This window comes from Varanus komodoensis, unplaced genomic scaffold, assembly GCF_004798865.1.
Source record: "Varanus komodoensis strain SLA01 unplaced genomic scaffold, ASM479886v1 scaffold24, whole genome shotgun sequence".
Taxonomy (NCBI): Eukaryota; Metazoa; Chordata; class Lepidosauria; order Squamata; family Varanidae; genus Varanus; species Varanus komodoensis.
In genome coordinates this window covers 3,389,526-3,412,981 of record NW_025335641.1, presented here as the reverse complement: position 1 = coordinate 3,412,981, position 23,456 = coordinate 3,389,526, and positions in this window count along the sequence as shown.

Here is a 23,456-nt window from a genome sequence, read left to right as displayed (position 1 = left end):
GGAAGATTCATTCTGGTCAACTTCAGTACAGTGAACTCGGCGGTGGGGTCCCATATCGTCTGTCACCTCAGGCAACAAATTACCAGCCTTGAGGAGATGGCTTTTTAATTGCCCATTGAAAGGATATTATCTATTTTTAAAAATGCTGATTTTAACTTATCTAAAGAAAGAGAACTTATCTGACTTCTCTAACACATAGGTCATTTAAACTAAAACCAAATTTGGAAGATATACCTTATATTGGTGTCCAAGGCAATGACCAGCTGGCTTCTTGGATTCAGGGGCTTCAAAAGTGGCAGATGGATAGTTTACTTCTCCTTTGGGTCTTATGCTGGTATGCCTCAATGTGATTTAAGAACTGGCCTGAATTCTAGATTTTTAAAAAGAAGGGCAAGTAGTTGAAACAGGGGTTTTTGGTTTTTTTTTTGGACTTTGAAAACTATAGAGTATAAGGCAGTAGGACAAATCTGTATTTGTGTTTTCACCTTCACACATGAATAACGACACCTAGGTATACTTCTGCTCCTCAAAAGACAGGTAAATAAATAAATAATAAATATCAGAAAGAATTGTGCAGCTCATATAAATATTACCCACCTGTCTCTCTTAACCTTGTCACAAGCTATTTGCATTTTGGAGAATTCTTTGAATTTCCTCCTTGGGTTGAAGCTTGGCTATTTGGCAGCAAAGGCAGTTTTCTGTTGACATAGCCAGTGTGGGTGTGTGTATGAGCGAGCAAGTGAGACTTTTGGTTCTATAGCTGCACAGAACAGTGTGCCTGCCATTGTGTGGGGAATGAAAAACAATTCCATGGCTTGACTTCCTTGCCTCTTCATTTCAATGCGGAAACACATTTATCCAAGGTAGAGAAATAGCTTCAGAGGTTCCCAAATGTTGAACCTGGTGTGCCTGAGCAAAATAATAACAAAGCAGTCTCCTAGGTTGATTTGAAAGGCACCTAGCTTTGTCTTTTATTTTAGAGAGAAACCAAAGAGCATACGGAAGTGGATTTTGGGGAGGGAAAAAGTGGGCAATTCTTTTCAGCTATCAAACAAAGAAAGACGAATGAGCTTCTAAAAGCAATGATCTGAAATAACTAGAACATGGATAAAGTTAAAAACATGATCTAAAGAAGCCCAGATTATTTGATACAAACAGGCAATGATCCAAATTGTGAGCACAGCAATGCAGGTGACATATTGAGAGGGGGAAATGGTAAAAGCGAAGATGAAGTGGAATATTATGAAGCAGAAGATGGTGCAATTAGTGCAGTTCTCATTAATTATATTGCTGTTGTATATATATTTGGTGATTGTGGTCTCTTTTATTTATATTTAATGGATGCGTAATAGGGACTGTGTTGCAAATGACCTGAGCAAGGCCTCACATGCAATCAACCAGCACAGCAAGGCTATCATTTTGGATTTTGTTAAGTGTGGAAAAATATAACCAAATCTGTCTGTCTGCCTGCCAGTCACACACTGCATATTTATACTTGCCTCTTCATTTTAGTCCAGCAATATCCAATAATTCTCTTCAGTGCATTAAAAAATGACTGTGGTTACAATCCTATACACTTACTTTAGAATAAATATGATTTAAGAACATAAGAGCCATGCTGGATCAGACCAAAGCCTATTTAGCCTAGCAAACTGTTCACACAGTGGACAACCTGCTTGTGTCCCCCAGCAACTGGTATGAAGCATTTTGCTTCTGACATTGGAGGCTCCTGTCCTGCGTTATTAACCAACGAGTCATTAAGGGAGCACTCCTATTTACTGTCATTTACACAGCCTTTCCCAGCATCTCACCAGAGCATCTGGCACACATTCACACATACATGTCTTACAACTCCCAACATTTTCCAGCAAGCAGATCTGCCCCACTCTACTGTAGGTTCCAAAATCCATGTAAACATAGCAAGAATCCTGTGCTTTTTAGAAAGGCTGGGGCAAAACATTGCACTGTGTGATGCTGATGTGGGGAGGCAGCATCATAAATCTTCAAGGTCGTCCCTGCTGCCTTTGCAATGCATTCCGGTTGACATGACACTTTGGCCATGGCAGAGTTCGTGCTGTATTTACTCACAGCAAGTCCCGCTGGCTCTGCATGCACTCCTGCTTAAGCTGATTGGGCTACTTAGCTGAAGGGATTACAGGAGCCAGCGCATGGTGATTAGGGCTCGTCGCTGCTTGCTGCTTATAAGTTGCGAGTCCAAACGAGTTCTCTTGAAGTTGTCATTTACACAGCCTTTCCCAGCATCTCACCATAGCACTTGACAGCACTTTGCTTCCTTCTTTTGGTGCAGCGATCTGTCTTTCCTTTCCTTCGCGTTATGTTTTAGTGAAGATTAAACACAGGAGCCTCTCCAGCTCAGAGGGCTGAGCCCATTTCCCCTACTTCAGATGGCAGCCATTGAACTCATTAGTAGCAAGTGCCCTTCTCTCATCCCCAGGGCATGCAGACACTCTGGTCGAAGTTCCTGCAAGTCAGGTGAGATCATGATGGTAAAATGTCTCAGAAGCCATAGTTTCTTGTCCTCATGTAATGTTTTCTCTCCCCCTCTGGTCTCTTTAAACTGGCAGAAACTGCCAGCTCTTTGCCTATTAAAAATTAGAATAGTACTAACAGACCTCTCATTAAGGTCTGCTCACTTAACTTTGTAGTTCAGTACCTTCACTGTTTTTATATTCCCCTCTGAATGTCTTTTTGCTGAATGTCATTACACATCTTCCATTGGTAGTTGCATTTATTAAAGTTTTGGAAGTGACATGTTGATTTCAACAAGAAATAAAGAAGCCCCTATTTTGAATTCTAGACTTTTAAAATAATGAGCATTCCAGAAAGTCGGTGCTGGAAAGTTTGTGCTAGTGCAAAGAGGAAAAACTTAGTAGTCATTTAGTGGATGAGCTTCAAGATGCAACAGCTCTACTGGGTCACACAATTAGGCCCCATTTTGAGCTCAAGTCTTAGCAGTAGTATTTTTGTATACATGTTGATCTAGAGAGGGCTTATATAGGACAGTTTTCAACAGTGTCATTCTACAATCTCTAATAGCACTAATGGAGGCCTGCCAAATCTTTCTATTATGCAAAACTTTCTGCATTCCACTTGTTCATCCATAACTTGCATTACCTGCTAGGCAATGGCTTGCACAAATGGAATTGTGCAAATCAGAACTACTGGAATACCTTCTCCTGAGGTGGCTTGTCTTCTCTCCTTCTTGGCCATGCCTTCTCACTGGCAATGATAACGATGGCTGCTGCCCATCTCTCCTTCTCCTCCACCTCCTTCCTCTCCCTGCAGCTGCTTTCCTTGCCACCCCTCAGCGGCAACAATGGTGGAGGTGTGGCTGCTTGCTTCCCATTCCCCATAGGTGAAGAGCCCCAGTGATGAGGCATTTCAGCACCAGTGACAGAGCACAACGCGCAAGCGAGTTGAGCAACTGTGCAATGATCAGGTAAGTGCTATTTTCTGATTTGCTTATTTATTTATGGGATCATCCTGGAAATAATTGAAAACTCATATTATCAGGTGAAGCCAAAACAAGGGCCCAGAAAAGGAGTATAAATCCCAGAGGGGAACAGTGGTGAGCTAAATACCAGGGGGTTAGGAATACAGCAGAAACTTCCAGTTCTTGCAGCCTTGCTCAAACAGAGGATCCACACTGAAACTCTACTCAGGCTTAGAAAAAGGAAATAAAAGCAATAGAGTTCTGTACTGATAAGAGCCACTGTGCACACCTTGTTAATGGAAGATTTCACTGATAAACAAAAAAGTGAAGGCTAGTTTCAGTCTGGGCTCAGTGTAGGTTCATGTTTTTCGGTCCTATAGAGAAGTTCACAAACTAAAACTCAGAAATAGAATCATCTCAAGCTTTGGAATTCAAGTGATCAATTAATTAGAAAAATGCAAAAAAGGAATCCAGCACTTCCAAACCACAGCCCACCCAAAATCAACTACCCTTTGTCTGTTGTCCATTCAACTGACCCAGTGACTCTTCTCTTCTCCTTAAAATAGAATATCTTCACTCTCAGTGGCTTAGCTGAGTTCAAAAGAGAAAATTCTCTAAAATGAGGGAAAAGATAAAAAAAGTACTTAAAAGGGTGCTGGTGGTCAAGAGGCTTAAATCCCAAATGCTTGGAGATTACTCAAAACCACAATAATGAATGCTCAGATAGAATATATACCGCAGGTTAGTAAAGATAGCATCAAGTCCAAGAAATCACCAGCATGGTTAATAAACAGTGCCAGGGAAGCTGTTAGAGTGAAGAAAGCTTCCTTCAGAAAATACAAATTTTTCCTACATGGAGAAAACAGAAAGTAGCATAGTTTTATGCAAAGAGGACGCAAGTGGACAGCAAAAACACAAAAAGATGCAAAAATGCATTTTGACAAGCACATCACTAACAACACTGAGTCTGAGTGATTGCGGCGTAGCACCCATTATTGGAGGATCTCTTTGCCACCTCTGTTGCATCCTTGAAGTGTCATCCAGCTGAGCTTTTCCATGTGGTTTGGGACTTTTTACGCTCTGGTTCAAGTCGAACGCCATCAAACCCTCACAGACTTGCTGTGATGAATTTGAATGATTCTTTACAGATAAAGTCACCTGGATGGAACACATTTATCCTAGTTCCATTGGCAAAGGCATCCAGTGCACCATCTGGCTCCGTCTTACTGAATGACTTTCAGCTATTGTGGTCTGAGGATGTGGACAAGGTGCTTGGTCAAGTCAGTCGCATGACCTGTTTGCTCAACTCTTGCCCGTCTTGGTTAACTGAGAGGTTGAAGGAGCAGTTCTGACCCTGGATCCAGAAGGTGGTGAATGCCTCCTTGAGAGAGGGGCTGGTACCCACCCATCTAAAGGTGCCCACCCATCTAAAGGTGGCTCACCACTTCTTAAAATGCCACACCTGGATCCAGAGGATATAAGCTATGGCAACATTCCCTGCCTGGGCAAGGTGTTCAAGCAAGGCATGACCGGGCAGCTTCAAGCACTCTTGGAGGAAATGGATTATCTGCATCTATTTCAGTTGGGCTTCAGGCCCAACTTTCAAACAGAAACTGCCTTGGTCACCCTGTGGGATGACCTTTGCTGGGAGAAAGATGAGGGAGTGCAACCCTGTTGATTTTCCTGGAGCTCTCAGTGGCTTCTGATAGCATTGACCATGGTATCCTTCTGGGGAGGGTGGCTGGGTTGGGAGTAGGCGGCACCACACTCTGGTGGCTCTGTTCCTACCTGGCCAACCATTTCTAGTTGGTGGAGCACTGTACTTTTTGCTGCTCTGTACCATGACACTTGTGCCATGGATTCCCATAGGTCTCCATTCTGTCCCCCGTGCTGTTCATCATCTGCATGAAACTGCTGGGTGAGGTTGAACAAAGGTTTGGGCCAAAGTGTCACAAATATGCTGCTCTGCCTCTCATTTTCATCTAATCCAGGTGAGACAGTGACTGTTCCCTTTACTTGGTAATGGACTGGATGAAGACCAATAAACTGAAGCTCAGGCCAGACAAGATGGAGATGCTGCTGGTGTGCAGCTTGTCTGTCCAACTGGGAAACTTTCAACTTGTTCTGGATGGGGTTGCACTCCCGCTAAAGTACAAGGTGTGTAGCTTGGGGGTGCTTCTTGATGCCAAGTTTTCACTTGTTTCACAGATGATCTTGGTGGCCAGAAGCATCTTCTACCAGCTTGGGCTGATTTTTCAGCTGTGTTCCTACTTGGACGAGCGAAGCCTAGCCACAATCATCCATGTGCTGGTAACTTCTCACTTGAATTACTGTAATGCACCCTGCCTTTGAAGTCGCTCTGGGCACTCCAGTCAGTTCAAAACAGAGCAGCATGGCTGCTAATGAGGACTGGTCCTAGAGAACACATCATGCCAGACCTCCACCAGCTGCATTGCCTGCCTGCTGCCACCTATGCCCAATTCAAAGTGTTTCCATTAACCCAGAACGGCTAAATGGCTTGGCGCTGGGTATCCGAGAGAAAGCAAGCCCCCCCCCCCCCCCCCCCCCCCGCTCACCATGAAGTAAGGGGGGAACTGGCAAGGAAAAGGATGTTTTCTGTTATTGCATCTTGCCTTTGGAATGCTCTTCCTAAGAAAGTGCTACTGGCACCCTCACTACTCAGTTTTTGTTGCCAGGTAAAGACATTTTTATTTAGCACTTGTTTTCAGTATAATTTATGGTTTTATTATGTTATTTTACTGCCTGCTTTTGTCATTCTGTGCATTCATTCTCCTGTTTCCAGTTGATAGTTATTGAATTTTATGATGCATTGGATTTACTAGCTTTTAATCTTATGGTTTTATGCACTATGTTGCTGATTGTTGCTTTTGTGAGCTGCCCGGAGAGCCCTTGGGCTATGGGGTGGCATACACATATAAACAAACACATAAATAATCATACATCAAGACCAACAATAAAGAATTGCTCAAATATACCTGAAACCAGCTAGAGAGACAGTTGTACTAGTGGATAATCATGGAGTACTGAAGAAGGATAAGGACAGCAAGGAGAAGCTGAATGAAGTTGAGGTCCTCTTATGGATGAACAAATGGTTACCATAGAAAGCATGGTAAATTCTCCCAGTGGCAGGGTGTAAACATTGAGCTTCCACTGGGATTTATCTGGGGACTAATGCTTTTTAACCTTTTAAGAAATGATCTGCCATTAGGAGTGAGCAGAGAAGTGGCCACATTTGCTTATGACACCAAAGTCTCCACCAAACCTGTTTGCTTGTCAGACTGGACTCTCCTCTACCACAGCCCATCATGACCTCACCCCCTTACCAATTGGTGGCAGCAACTGGCGTTGGGACAGTGAGAGGGGGAGCAGGTGAGAGCACACTGCAACTGCAGCCCACCTCGGAGGCCCATCTTGGAGGCAGCCCTTCCCAGCACCAGGGTCCTTGTTCCCATTCAACATCCGCTTGGAGCAGCTTGGGCTAGGATTTTTGGCCAGTGGACTAAGGTGGGCTGTTGTTTCTGGGATTAATTTACTAGACTGACACACCTCCTCTGTGAGGAAAGTGACCGATATCTGGGAGTGTTTAGCTTAGAAAAAAAGGCAAATAATTTGAGATATGAGGGAGATGTACAGAATTATTTGTGATGTAGAGAAAGTGATTAGAGAAACATTGCTCTTTCTCTCTCTACTATAATACAAGAACCTGGGATAATTCCATGAAAATGATTGCTGGGAGACTCAGAACAGATAAAAGGAAGTACTTCTTCAGACTGTGCATAATTGAATAATGGAACCCACTTTCACAGGATATAGTGATGGTCACCATTTTGGACAGCTTTAAATGGGAGGGGGAGGAGAACTCAAAGGAGAGAAGGCTCTGGGTGACTTTTAGTGATGACGGCTATTTGCTACCTCTAGATTAGAGGCAGGCTGCCTATGTACGCCGGTTGCAGGTCAACTTTGGTTGGAAGGTGCTGTTGTATTCGGGTTCTGCTTGTGGGATCTCATGGGCAGCTGGTTGGCCACTGTGTGAAGAGAATGTTGAACTAGATGGACCCTTTCCTTAGCCTGATCCAAAATGACTCTTATATGATGAATGCGGGCTCCCCATCTGCACCATTTTCCTTCCTCCGTCTGATGATGATGGTGGTACTGACAGCTAGCCACTCTCTTCCATCTCCCTGGCCCACTGCTCCTCTCTTTCCCTTCCCCTGTTATCCATGGAGATGCTGATGGCAGCTGGCCACCTCTTCCACCTCTTGGTAACTATGATGATTTACTTGGTCAGCCTTCCTCCTTCTCCCCTGCCCCTATTGCTGCCCTCTCTTCTTTCATGCCTCCAACTGTAATTCTCTCCCCCCAGTTCTCCTACCATCCCAGTAGTCACTGCCTTCCTCCTTCTCTATGACTGTGATAGCAACAAGCTTCCTTCCTCTCCTGATGCCTTTTTGGAGATCCCTCCTTAGAGCAGCATGTTGGCAGAGGGGTTGCCCAGAAAATAGCCAGTGCTGTTGCATTTGGGCCTGACCACTCTGCCCCCTGAGCAGCCAGTGGTGGTTCCCAGGGGGTCTAAACACACAACGTAACACTTGGAAGGTTCTTGAAAGCAAGTTTTCCAGACAGTTATGTCAGCTAAACTTGCCAGAGAAGGAGAACAGCCAGCGTCGTCTTCTGGAGTGCTGGGCTGGATGCACAGTTCTCCTGGGCTTGGGATCTTCAGGGTCTGCAGCCTGAAGTGGGGGTTCCAGCCCATTTCATGGAAAGGCCATCTTTGTGCCAATGCACATGTGCAAGCACACATGTGAAAATGTGCATTTGGTTAGAGCCCCTTGCACATAGTTTGTGCTACCTTAATGCCATTTGTGCTAGCAGGATGGTATTGCTGGATATTGCCCAATAATATATAGTTCAAGTCTCACAAAAACTGTCCTCAGGCCTAGGTAGGAATTGGGTTTATATACCAAGGTTTTGATATGACAGCAATTTTTATTTCTACTACAACACAGAGTAGGGCGGCTTTCCCCATTCTGATGCCCCCCAGGTCCTTTGGACCATGACTCCCTTAGTTTCTGGCCATAGGCCAGGCTGTCTGTGGCTGATGGGAGTCGTAGCCTAACAACACCAGGTTTAGGAAGACCGTGGTAAAACCTGACTGATTTAGAAACTCCAACAGTGAGCAACTGGTACATGCAGAGAGATTCAGGTGGGCAGGAAGTGGGTTTCTTAAGGATGCACTCACATGTTTATCACATTGGCTTGCTAATTATGGACAAGTTAACCCTTGGCCTGAAGATGATGGTGAAGGCAGCCTAAGAGGTGATACCTGGCCTGGACAGTGTAGAAAAAGCCCCAGGGAATACATTGTTGGTGATAAGAACAGAAACTAAGGCTTTTAATTGTGAAACAGCTAATGTCTCTTTGAATCACATCCTTTGAATGAGACCACTTCTCATTACTTTGACACAGAGGCATATTGCCTGTGCTCCACCACCAACCTCTAGCCAAAGCAGAAAACCACAGACTGGACCAGGAAGAAGGCTTCTGTACAGCAGTGGGTCAGGTAAGGCATCAGAACATAAGAAAGGCCCTGCAGGTTGGAGCAAACATATTCCAGCATTTTGTTCATAAAATGTCCAGTCCATAGGAAACCCACAAGAAGGAAATGAATGCAATAGTGCCCTCTCACCCATGTTTCCCAGGAAAGGGCACATGGAGGCAGACTAATTTCATACTGGAAGTAATATATGTACTATCAGCTTTTACCTTCATGAGACCTATGATGAAACCTTATTCTCGCAGAGGCTTCCTGATCAGGTTTGATTCTTTTGTCTGAATAATAAAGAGTCAATGTTTACTGTCGTTCACCTTGCCCTGGTCTTGCTTCCACTCTAGTGTTCTGAATCTTATGGAAAGCCTCCAGGGATACAGGGAGCGCTCTTCTTTGAAATCCACATGTAGAGGATGATGAATGTGATGGCTGATGGGAGGGGCTGGTGTGATCCCTTTTCTCACATGTTTAGTCAATGCAGTATTGTGATGCTTGAAAAGGGCAGATTACACTCCCCATTCCATTTTTTCTTTTCAGCCAAGAAATGAACAATATAGTGTTCAGGGCTGGATGGAATTATTTCCAGACTGGACTGAAAAGTCTGGATTTTTTTCTGAGAGCAGACACCACAAATTCATCACTAAGATTGCAGATAATGACAGATATCATAAGTATTGTCAACTGACTGAATCAATAGACTGCATAAATGAAGTTGCCCTTCAAGTATCGATTAGCTAGTACGACATAACCAAATAGCAAAAATAAACAGCCTGAGTAATGCAATCTTAAATCTGAATGTCCTTATTATAAGTAGATAATAGAAGAAACTATTTTAGAAAAGAGTTTGTGATCACTTTACTGGAACAAATGGGTAATCGCTAACAACTTATGCAAGAGACAATGCAGTTACTTGGTTGAATATTTATACAAAAACAATCATAATCAGATCTTTAACAAAACGTAACAGTATTCATTGCGGTTTTATGCAGAGCCTGCAGAAACTTGAAAACCAACAAGACAGTTTATAAATTTAAACTAGGTTAAGATAGTGATAAATCCCCTGCCAGCAGAATTGGAAATTAAGAGAGAGGACTGCATTCCACAGTGCAGAATTTCTAGATTTCTGACACATTGTTTGTAGCTACTCATTCATCACTTTTGACTATGAGGGGATCAACTGTTGCAAAAAGATCCATTCAGTATCTGATGTTTGTGAGGATGTGTGGGATGGATTTCCTAATGAGGACAGGGCTAAGTGGCTCAAGGGCACGCAGGTGAGAAGAGCCTACAGACAAGAGAAAGCAATTAGATTTTTGTTGTCTAGGCATAAGCCAGGGGAATCAGGAAGGAAACAGGTAAGATGAGGGGAGGAGCAGGTTGTAAGGTAGCCCAGGATTTTAATAAGCCATTCTGAGGCATAAAGATAGTTCTGAAATATTAAACAGGAAACCTTCAGTGAATCAATCTATTTGTCAAGCAGACTTAGAGTTTTTAAAAAGACCTGTTAAAGCCAGAGTTGATCAGGATCAAAATAGCCTTCCCCGCTATTTGCACACACATTCAGAACATTCATGTACAAAAGCACAAAGAATGCCTGAAAGAGCTGCTAGTCAAATAATACATCAATGACTATTAGATTTAGCTGAAGAAGATTATACACAGGCCAGAATAACTGCTGGTTACGCTGAACAATCCTCCAGGGTTGAGAGAAGGTTGTGGTATGCCTGCTCATCAAGTCCAAATCTCCATATTAGAGATAACTAGAGATTCTGTGCTTTTTACAGAACTGGCAAATCTTGGATGTTTTAAACATAGTGGTGACCAAACTGAACATGCCCATGCCAGACCATGAAGAGACACTTCCAGCTGAATGCAAGTGAGCACCATCTTGGACATCTTTCTAAACACATCCAGAGAAATACTGTGTGGTGATGTCCATGCTAATCACTTGATGGGACTCCAGCAGTTTCATTGGGTATGAGATCTGTAGATTATGTAGGTGTTTGGTCACAATCCATAAAGAACGTGAGAATCTAGTCTTTGTCACTGATAATGACTACAAGTAACATTTGCCATCCGTTCTGGGCCTGCTTCATTTCCAGTTGACAGTTGTGGAGGTGAGATCTTGCTCTGTTCTTGAGCTAAGTGCCATTTAGTGTGTGTGTGTGTGTGTGTGTGTGTGTCTGGTGAGTATTCAGTGATCAAAATATGTGCCAGTTAAAACTATATCATGCTGACTTAAACTCCACAAAGTCAGGAAACGTTAAGTTAGGCTTATACCTTAACAGACTTAACCATGGAAAGATTTTTGATAGCTGAATTTCTCTATTTTTCTTTTACAATAACATTTATTATTACAGTGTTCTTAAAAGAAACCTCAAAAACTAAAGCTAAAACAATGCAAGAAATAATTAACTGAGTAGTTGTATGTGGATAACAGATAGGTCTCTTGTATGCTTAGAATAGCTTGCTTCTGGGGAAGCCAGCATGGGATTCCAGCATAGTTTCTGGAGCAGAGTTATTCTTCAGCACTGCTACAGGCAGCTTTTTATCTTGGGGACAACACTTTAAAATCCCGTTTCCAGCTTCTATCATGGGCAGGTTTGTCTTAAAGTTTGGTTCCCAGTAAATCTTATTGCTCTGCTGCACAATCCAAAGTCAAAGTGGGTGGGGTTAGGATGGTCACTTGTGCATTTCCAAAGGAGAGGTTCTGCATTACTAAAAATGTATAGATGCCAGTTTAGAAGTAATTCTTAAAATTTAACTAGAAATACAGGACATCTCACCATGCAATACATCTCCTGTGTACTCACCTGTGCCCCTTGCTCAATCTGCTGTCCCCATATTGTTAATTTTAAGGTCCCTTCTTTTGTTTCTTTATTGTTGTTGTGTACATGGTCTGAATGGTACTTCAAATTGAGATCACCTTCCCAAAAGAGGATTCATGGGCACCGTAGATGGTTATTCCACAGACACAGTTCCTGGGAACAGTATTCCAAAAGTAGGTCAAAGACCTATTTATTTTATTTTTATTTACTGGATTTTTAGCTCACCCCATTACCCACATGGTTCCCTGGGTAGGTTACGAAGAATCAGTGGATGGCACTCGACAACCTTTGGGGATCACATAGCCTGCATAAGCACCTCTTCCCAGCTATTCAAAACCCTAAATGAGAGATAGAAAGCAGCACTCTAACAATGCTTGGTGCAATGAAGTGTGCGGAAATGTGTCAATGCAAGACCAAAGCGAAGGCTGTATCATATTTGCTTATACTCCACAAAGTCAGGTTACAGTAAACGTGGTATGTACATGCCTTACAATCATATAAAATTGTAGTCCAACATTTTCTGTTTGCAAAGCCTTGCTGGATGGCAAGGGGCACGGGGCGGCCACCGTGCATTTCGCCTCTGCCCAGCGTTCTGCCCTGACCACTTTGATTCCACTCACATAAGGTGTTTAAGAATATGCATGCAAAATCACTCTGGCCCAGCTGACTTTCCTCACCCTTACCCTATAGAACAGAGGGTAGTTACTGTATAACATTTGCAAATGCTAATGTGCATTCCTTGTGCATGCAGATTTAGTAATGATTGTTGTTGTTAGTCGCAAAGTCATGTCCGACCCATTGCCACCCCATGGACAACATTCCTCCAGGCCCTCCTGTCCTCCACCATCCCCCGGAGTCCACACCAACTACTTCAGTGACTCAATCCAGCCACCTCATTCTCTGCCGTCCCCTTCTTCTTTTGCCATCTATTGTTCCCAGCATTAGGCTCTTCTCCAGGGAGTCTTTCCTTTTCATTAGGTGGCCAAAGTATTTGAGTTTCATCTTCAGAATCTGGCCTTCTAAAGAGCACTCAGGGTTGATCTCCTCTAGGACTGACTGGTTTGATTGCCTTGTGGTCCAGGGGACTTGCAGGAGTCTCCTCCAGCACCACAATTCAAAGGCCTTAATCCTTCGGCGTTCAGCCTTCCTTATGGTCCAACTTTCACAGCCATACATTGCAACTGGGAAAACCATAGCCTTGAATATATGCACTTTTGTTGGCAGGGTGATGTCTCTCCTTTTTAGTATGCTGTCTAGATTTGCCATTGCTTTCCTTCCAAGGAGCAAGCGTCTTTTAATTTCTTGGCTGCAGTTCCCGTCTGCGGTGATCTTGGAGCCCTGGAAAATAAAATCTGTCACTACCTCCATTTCTTCCCCATCTATTTGCCAGGAAGTGAGAGGACCGGATGCCATGATATTAGTTTTCTTAATGTTGAGTTTCAAGCCAACTTTTGTACTCTCCTCCTTCATCCACATCAAGAGGATCTTTAGTTCCTTTTCACTTTCTGCCATGAGAGTGGTATCATCTGCATATCTAAGGTTGTTGATATTTCTCCTAGCAATCTTAATTCCAACTGGTGATTCATCTAGTTCCACCTTTCTCATGATGTGCTCTGCATATAAGTTTAATAGGCAGGGTGACAATATACAGCCTTGCCGAACTCCTTTCTCCATTTTGAACCAATCAGTGGTACTGTATCCAGTTCTCACTGTTGCTTCTTGACCTTCATATAGGTTTCTCAAGAGACAAACAAGATGGTCTGGTACTCCCATCTCTTTAAGAACTTGCCACAATTTGTTGTGATCCACACAATCAAAGACTTTAGCATAGTCAATGAAGCAGAAGTAGATGTTTTTCTGGAACTCCCTAGCTTTCTCCAAGATCCAGCATATGTTGGCAATTTGATCTCTAGTTCCTCTCTCTCTTTGAAATCCTACCTGTACTTCTGGTCATTCTCGGTCCACATACTGCTGGAGCCTAGCTTGTAGGATTTTGAGCATAACTTTGCTAGCATGTGAAATGAGGGCAATGGTATGGTAGTTTGAACTTTCTTTGGCATGGCCCTTCTTTGGGATGGGAATATAAACTGACCTTTTCCAATCCTATGGCCACTGTTGAGTTTTCCAAATTTGCTGGCATATTGAGTGTAGCACTTTTCCTGCATCTTCTTTTAAGATTTTGAATAGCTCAGCTGGAATACTGTCACCTCCACTAGCTTTGCTGCTGCTCAGACTTCCTAAGACCCATTTGACTTCACATTCCAGGATGTCTGGCTCGAGGTCAGTGACCACCCCATCATGGTTATAAGGGACATTAAGGTCTTTCTTGTATAGTTCTTCTGTGTAACCTTGCCACCTCTTCTTAATCTCTTCTGCCTCTGGTAGGTTCCTGACATTTTGGTCCTTTATTATGCACATCTTTGCATGAAACGTTCCCTTCATATCTCTAATTTTCTTGAAGAGATCTCTGGTCCTCCCTATTCTATTGTTTTCTTCTATTTCTTTGCACTGTTCATTTAAGAAGGCATTCTTATTTCTTCTAGCTATTCTCTGGAATTCTGCATTCAATTGGGTGTATCTTTCTCTTTCTCCCTTGCCTTTTGCTTCCCTTCTTTCCTCAGCTATTTATAAAGCTTCCTCAGACAGCCATTTTGCTTTCTTGTATTTCTTTCTCTTTGGGATGGTTTTAGCTGCTGCCTCTTGTACAATGTTGCGAACCTCCGTCCATAGTTCTTCAGGCACTCCTTCTATCAGATCTAATTCCTTAAATTTATTTGTCACCTCTACTGTATATTCATCAGGGATATGATTTAGGTCATACCTGAGTGGCCTAGTGCTTTTCCCTACTTTCTTCAACTTAAGCCTAAATTTTGCAACAAGAAGCTCATGATCTGAGCCACAGTCGGCTCCTGGTCAAGTTTTTACTGACTGTATAGAGCTTCTCCATCTTTGGCTGCAGAGCACATAGTCAATTTGATTTCTGTGTTGACCGTCTGGTGATGTCCATTTGTAGAGTCATCTCTTGGGTTGTTGGAAAAGAGTGTAAAATTCTACCAGCCTGTGCCCTGCTTCATTTTGTACTACAAGGCCAAACTTGCCTGTTATTCTGGTTATCTTTTGACTTCCTACTTTAGCATTCCAATCCTCCATGATGATAAGGACATCATTTTTTGGAGTTAATTGTAGAAGGTGTTGCAGGCCTTCATAGAACTGGTCAACGTCAGCCTCTTCAGCACCAGTGGCTGGGGCATAGACTTGGACTATTGTGATGTTGAATGGTTTTCCTAGGATTCGAACTGAGATCATTCTGTCATTTTGGAGATTGTATCCCAGTACTGCTTTTTTTATTCTTTGACTATGAAGGCTACTCCATTTCTTCTGAGGGATTCTTGCCCGCAGTAGTATACCTGATGGTCATCTGAATTAAATTCACCCATTCCTGTCCATTTTAGTTCACTGATTCCTAAGATGTCGATGTTCAGTCTTGTCATCTCTTGTTTGACCACATCCAGCTTGCCTTGATTCATGGAGCTTACATTCCAGGTTCCTATGGAGTATAGATCTTTGCAGCATTGGACTCTCCTTTCACCACCAGATACATCAGCAACTGAGTGTCCTTTCGGCTTTAACCTAGTCGCTTCATTTTTTGTGGCGCTACTAGTACTAGCCCTCCGCTCTTCCCCAGTAGCATATTGGACACCTTCCGACCTGAGGGGCTCATCTTCCGGCGTCATATCTTTTTGCCTTTTGGTACCGTCCATGGGGTTTTCATGGCAAAGATACTGGAGTGGGTTGCCATTTCCTTCTCCAATGGATCATGTTTTGTCAGAGGTCTCTGCTATGACCTGTCCGTCATAGGTGGCCCTGCACGGCATAGCTCATAGCTTCATTGAGCTACACAAGCCCCATTCGCCACAATAAGGCAGTGATCCATGAAGGAGTAGAAATGATTGCTGTAATTTAAATAGCGTACAGTACTTCTCAGCATACTGTGGATGATATCATACAGATGAGCTGTGTACCTGCCTGGTCAGGTGGCTGTCAAGGTGCCACCTATTGGTGGCCAACAGTTCATATGGTCCATTATGTTATGGTCCATTACCATTAGCTCTTCAAATAGAGGACAATCCCCTGGCAGCTCTAATATAAAGGACTGCAATTTGCTATAGAGGACACCTGACCCCCCTATATGAGGCATATAAAGATCAGGAAAATGAGGAAACAAAACTTATAATAGAAGGGACTGAAACAGCTTCCCCAGTCTTCTTTCTACTTGTGATACCACTCCTGCTGTCTGGAACTGATGGGAACTGAAGTCCAAATCATGTGGTGAGCACCAGGCTGGGGAATGCTGGTACCATGTCAGGCTCTAAAGCCACCAGGGAAAATTTTAGATTGCATGTGTATAATCTCTTCTGTTGTAGAAGAGCTGAACCCTTCAACTAGAGCAAGAGATTGTCTGGTGGAAGAAGGGGAGCAGAAGGGCAGTAACAGAGCAACTTACTGCTGCAGAAGACCTAACAGGTCTTTTCCTCTTTAACCTTAACATTTACAGTAGATGATCCAGTGGGGGAAAGTCTGAAAACAGATGGTTACTGGACACAGACACAATTGCCAAGCAAATGATATGTTTATTAAGGAATGACTATAATAGGTCCTTTGAGAGAAGACATGCAAGTGTATTCCGTAATGATGACATCATGCTTAATTTATAAAAAGGGTATGTACCCCTTCCTTTCTATACCCTATCATACCATCTGTTTTATTAATCTCATGTGTGCAGTTGTAATGAAGGTCTTGCTCCCAGAGCTAGGGAAAAAAGCCCACTAAGTCTAAATCTAACCATACTGAATAAGATTTAGGAGGAACTGTGGTCCCTTTATTTTAACATCTGGAGCCTACTGGATTTGAAGTCAAATATTTGTTGTTTCTAAGAAGTGGTCTTTGTGTTTACTGTGTGTGCCAAAAAACCTCCCCTTTGATGCAATGCAGGCAGCCTTGCAATGCTGGCCCTTTAAAGATAACTTTCTGAGGAAGATTTTTTGTGCATCCTAAAAGCACAGGTGAGCTTTTGTTCCTTGAGAACCTCTTTGCTATCACTATTACCAGAAGTGGTAACTGTCAAAGAGCCGAGTTTATTTCAGAACAGGATTCTATCAGAAAACCGGGGTCTCTTTTTTCCCCCTCCCTATGTATTAAAGGCAAGAAAAATGGCAAGTCCATGCCAGCATTCTCATTAATAGCCCTTGAAATCTCTGTCTTTGACCACATACAACTGAATGTTGAACGAGGCAATGCCCACTTGGCTGCAATGACTTTTAGAAAGAAAGTCCACAGATGTGTAGGGCTCATAACAGATCGGGTCCCTGGTTTTTTTAATACCTTGTACCCCTTCCACAAAGTGCACAACCAATTTGGCTCCCCAACACCTGGGTTACTTGCATGGGAAGAAAAGACTTCATTGGCTGTTCCTTTTCTAAATGCTGCTACTCCTGCTATTACCTCCAGCCCCTGCCCCCCGGCGCGGTTACCTTCTCTCCATGATTGCCATGAGCTGCTTGTGTGCCACATCCTGTTTCTCCTGCCGGTGCCACTTGCTTGCTTGACTGCCTCTCTCCCCTTCCAGCGCTATGATTCTCTGGTCCAGACTGAGGGGCAAGTGATGCAGCAGGTTGCCAAGGAGAAGAGGAGGAAGATGGGTTCCGAGGGCTCTTGCTTGGGTGGGGCCATCAGCAGGTGGCTAGCATGCCCACTCTCAGTGCTGGCCTGGGCTCCTGCTTTAAATAGCAGCCTTGTAGGAAGAGAATTGGTGTCTGATGACGTGGGACTGACCTTTCCGTGGATGCTGCCATTCTGATGAAAATCCTTCTGGAAGTTGCAGCATCCATTCAGTACCAGGCAATTTGAGTAGGCGGATTTCTGTCAGGATTGTGACACAGAAGAAAGGATTTAAAAACATCCCCTTCAGCATGATTCTAATCAGCACCTGCTTTGTGGGTTTAAAGTTTAAAAGAAGAAGAGTACAACATCACTTTGGTTTACTGCAACACATAATTTGGCCCTTAGATGGAGAGTTGGGATTTCCTTGCTGAATTCATTCAGGAGAGAGGGCATTCCCCTGTGGGACGCGGTTCAAACTTCAGCCAAGTTTTCCTTCTGAACTCTTTCCCTAAATTCTTATAATTTATTGAGGATTTTTATGTTTCAGAATGGGATATTGCATGAGGAGATAATGGCCAGTAGCCAAATTTTCTTCCTATTATCTTTGACATAGCAATGGTTATGCATAGCATGCTTGTCTCCTGAGTTGCGCTACTAATAATGATGAAACTTAGGCGGACATATGGGATAAAACCGCAATGGGATAACAAGGAAAGAAAGCTTGATAAAATGCTTCATTAGTGCTGACATCAAGTCTTACTTGTGCATAAAATGTGCTGTTAAATTCCACCTTCTATTGATTACCTGAACGCAAAGAACAAAAGGATGTTTGTTTTGTTTTGTTTTTTGGTATAAAGAGGAACATGATCGTAACTGAGTTACTTTTATCCACTTGCTATTCCTTCATTCAGTAAAAGAATGCAGTTCTATAGCATAAAGCACAGTCGTGTGCTACAAGTGAATGGAAATATATGCAGACATATATTTGTAGTACAAGTATGATGAGTTAATGCAATCTCCCTCCATAAGTGCACATTCTGTTTCTTTTACCAACATCGTCTTATTTGTTAGAACACCGAAGGCACTACGGAAAGAGTCAGGGCACTTGTATTATTTCCATAGAACAATGTAACAACTGTCAGTATAACATATCAAACTTAGACAGGGCAAACTCCCTTCCCTTGGTTTGATACACTTTCAGGTGCTTTAAAGACTCTAGAGATCAGGACCCCTGTAGTGTCTTTGAAGCTCATGTTTTCTCTTCCACTAGAAAGTGAAGCCCTGACTTCTAATGGCAGCTCTGCAAATATCTCATCAATATTTAAAGTGTCAAGTGTATTTCTGTTAGAGGTACCAATTGCAGATCAAAGATGTTACCACTGAGGTGTTGCATTCCCTTCAAGGGTCTTCACAGTTGAGCTTTTCCTTTTATTGGGAGAGAACTTCTTTTAACACTACCTGCTTTTGCTTGAGCCTTGAATGTGCTGTTTGACAACTATGGGGAATTCAGCATTTCCTCAGCACACAGAGAGGAAGCCAAAAAACATGTCAAAACTGGTTTGTGGTTGTTTTAGGGAGGAAAGTGTTGAAGAAAAGCTTTGTTCTGCTGTTTTTATCTCACCAATAGGCTAGTACCAGTTTTGTTGGTAATGCTGCTGCCCTGTGAGTAGTGTGGAAGAAAGCAGATAATGAAGGACTCGAATATATATGGCAGTAATGGGGCAGCCACTGACAACAGCTATTCTCCCTCTACGAAGTCAGGTGGAATTAATTGCATGCCACAATTCCATTTTGTGTCATTCTTCCTCAACTGTACATTTTTGACTGATATTGGCAGAAGGTGGTAAATGTGTCTTCTTGTGACATAAGGAAAGTTCTACTAGGCACTGCAGGACAGGAGACAAAAATTAAATGCACAGTGGCCAGAACTGGTCCTGCTAAGCAAATGGCTGAAGCAAGCTAGGTTTCAGGTAGCACCATGCAGGTTGGGTTTTGCTGGTGGCTGCAGGACTTTGTCCATCTAAACATGCATAGGAAAGGGTGCCATTTGAATTTTTCCTCAAGCAAAATGTCTTGGACCAGCATTGATGTCCACAATTTTTTAAGCAGCTGCAAATTGTTTATTGTAATCTAGAGTCTGTTCAGCAATGTCGATAGCTTCCAGGCTTATATCTATTATTTCATTGGACTGTCTTTAATAGGTGTTTGTGCATGCTTTGGAGCAATTCAAAAGAAGCATACTTTTAAGCCACTTAATAAAGATTTCTATAAAGCTTGTAAACTTGGTCATAAGTGCAGATATAACCTGAATTTTCAGCCCTTTCAATAAAATCTTGTATTTACTGCCTGTATGATATATTTTAAGGTTAAAGCAAATGTTTTATTTCTTTTCATAAAAGTGCATTTATAAAAATATTGAAGCCAAGTGTAACTTGTGGGTTTGAGACAATGCTGTAAGTTGTTGGAATTTGGAAAGTATGGTCTGAACCCATTCAAGAAAGGTGGGTGATCTCCTTTTGCCAATGAGGTATATTCTTAGGAATACTGGAGAGGCAACATACCCTACATTAGAAGGAAGATTACTGTGAATGCCATACAGTTTTGGCATTCAACCAAATGAATGTCCTGACTTAACATACCATCTAGGGGGTCTGTCCTTCTGCAGCTTGCAGTTTAGAGATTTGTAATGTCATAATTCATAATAAGCAAACTGGGTGACCTTGGGCCAGTCACGAACTCTCAGCCCAACCTATCTCACAGGGCTGTTGTTGTGGAGATACAACTGAGAGGAGGAGGAGGAGGATTATGTAAGTTGCTTACATAAATTAATATAATATTTTCCCAACAGAACTTCAAAAGTTTTATCTCTGAGTAACAATTTTCTGTGCATTTGAAATAACGTTTATTTTTGTTACTTGGTCCCGCATGTCATACAAAAGCCTACTGCCCAACAGCCAGTGGTCCAGAGAGCAGTGTTGAAACCAAAGTTGGAACTTCAGTGATATTTTTAATTCATGTTTTATAAAGTAAGATAAAAGCATTGCTTTGGTATTATAATGAGTGATGAAATGGCCTCATATAAGAATTATTGATCGACAGGGGAATGGCATTGCTTGCTTTTGATCTTTGTTGCCTGATGACATCATGTGGAAAATATGATTACAGGTAGACTACAGCTGCAACATGGTTCCTGAAAAGATGTGGATGGTACACATTTTAAGGTATTTAGAGATATTTGTGATTGCACCAAGGTGTGCAGCAATGTTGCAATGAAGGTCCGTGGAATCAGCAGTGTTTCTGGACTTCCTCTTGTGCTTGGCCCACTCTTAGAAGTAAGCTGAATTGAAATGAAGTCCAGGAACACCTACACAATGAAAGTTGGTACAACTGGCAACATTCTGTGTCACCTGCGCAGCAAAGGCTTGTGTGGCAGTCACTCAGGGCTTGATTCCTGGAAAGCGCTGCACCAGCCACTCACGCTTTTAGCTGTGACAAAGTGGCCAAAGACCAGGGCCGAGCCCAGAGAATTCCCACCTCCAGTGCAGATGCCTCCACATCCCTGTGCAGGTGGTTAGAGAGGGACACAGTAGATCAATGTTGCTACTGGAGCAGCTCAGCTGTAACTAGGCCATTCCAATACACGCTTAGGAGTGAGAAAGACTGACATGCCTGAGAACTTCTTACCTTTTCCCATCATTCCTCTTCATGAGTTAAGCTTCAGCAGAGTTTCTTGATCGATGAAAGCACAGTTTCCCATGATGTTGAAATCTGTCAGTTTCAGTTTTTCTCACATTCTAAATCTCAAGTTCTTCCCATCCTGTTTATAAATAAATTAGTGGCTTTGGATACTTTCTTACCTAAACGCATAAACTGAATGAAATGGTCTACTACTGCCACTGGAGATAATTCTGGCTCAATCTCTAACCTAATGCATCTCCCATATGGTAGGCAGAAGGAACTTGCAGAGCCTCCTAGTACAAACAGAATGTCCAACAGAGCAACAGCATGGATGACATGACATGACATGACCTCACCTCACCTCACCTCACCTCGCCTCGCCTCGCCTCGCCTCACCTGGTATTTAACCTCCAGCTTGCTGTTGACTGTGTTCTGACTGCTGACCCCTTGATGCTTATCTGATCCGCTTGGTACCTGACCTGGTGCCTGACTACCAACTTGTCAGGCAGTCGGTCTGGCCACACCTCTGCCTACAGTCTCTGGTCATTGTTTGCTTGATTTGATGTCTTTGATCATATGTTCTGTCCCTGGTGCAGGACTGGTGCTAGGTACCCAAAAGATCCAAGGTTCACTCACACAGGACCAAAAAACCCAAAACCAAACAAACAATCCAACCCAACCCAACCCTAGCAGACCACTCTCCAAGACTACCTCTGCTTCGGCTCATTTTACCCTCTCTTGCCTTGTCAGGTTCAGACTTCAACTGCAGCCTGACATCCTAGGCTTGTGGATTGATTGATTGCATTTCCATTAAGACTTTCTTGGCCAATCAAAACCATTTATAAAAGCTGTAAAACCTAAAAACCATAAAGGGATTTCTTTCGCATATTTTGAAATTATGTTAAAAACCACCACAGCAATGTGAAAGTATGTGTTGTGATGCTATTCCTGAATGCAGAAAAACTGGGAGGTAGTTGCATCTCTAAAGTGTGTGCATGCCAGAGTTTTAAAAATTTGTTTATTTATTTCCTGCCAAGCATTTTCCAGACACGATACATGCGTAACATATGGATCTCTGAAAATAAGGGTATCCCCAAAGGCTCTCCTGCTGATTTAGTAAAAGAATGGGTTCATGACAAGATGGGTAGTCACTCAGATAGCCAGACTGTAAGCAATGTAGAGATTTCTAAACTGAGATTAATACGTTGAACTGAGCCTGAAACACAAGTGGCAACCAGTGGAGGTCCTGCAATAATGGAGGGATATGATCATAATATCATGCACCAATTTCTAACAAAAAATTCCAGATACTCTTCAAAAATAACCCTATGCAATGTGCACTACAGAAGTTTAACCATGATGCAACCAAGACATGGGTAACTGATACCAGATCTAACTGATCTAGGAATGATTGTAGCTGGTACATCAGAAATAGGGAGGAAACACACTCCTGTTATAAAACATGCAGGCTTCCCTGGATTCCAAGATGCGGGCCAGACACCACAATTTCAGCTCAAGTATATTTATAGGCCGGTCATCACATTTTTCAAATCTGGTGAGTAGTGCAGTGCCATGGTCTCCTTCTTCAGGTTGTATTATATTGATGGTCTGCGGAAGCAGCATGCAATATTTTTGGCACATGTGTACTATTTTCTGAAGATGAAATGATGAGCATTATAAGGTAGCTGCAACCTGAATATCACTGTGCATTGAAGAATCAGCCTCTGGAAAAATATTGCTCTTTCATGTTTGCATTTGCTTTTGCTAGCTTTTCATCCTTAAATATCTAAATGGTTGGTCTGGCCAAAATCTGAACCTAATTTAAAGTTTAAAACTCCACAATGAGGTTTTCTTGAATTCTTTGAAGAATTGCAATGTTGTAGGGAGAAACAAACACATGTTTTCACACACAGCCAGTGAGTTGATGTTAAAGGATATTTTCAATGCTTTGTTTTTACTTGTTTCAAATCTGATGATCAGAAGGACTTTTAAAGCTTCTTTTATGTACAAAGAAAAGAGTAGCTAGATAACTTTTACTGGAAACAACTAGGGATGGATGAACCTGTGAGTTCTGCTTTCTCCCACATTCAATTAATCTTTTGAATTGGTTTGAATTGGTTTATGCAGAAATGTGTGGATTTCATTTTTCTCTCATGTGTGTGTGTGTGTGAACAAAATTTCCATCCATGTTTGTAGTGCTGAATCAGGGAAGCCAACCCTTTTTTCTGAAGGGCTATATGGTGAGCATGTGCGATGTGGTGTTTTC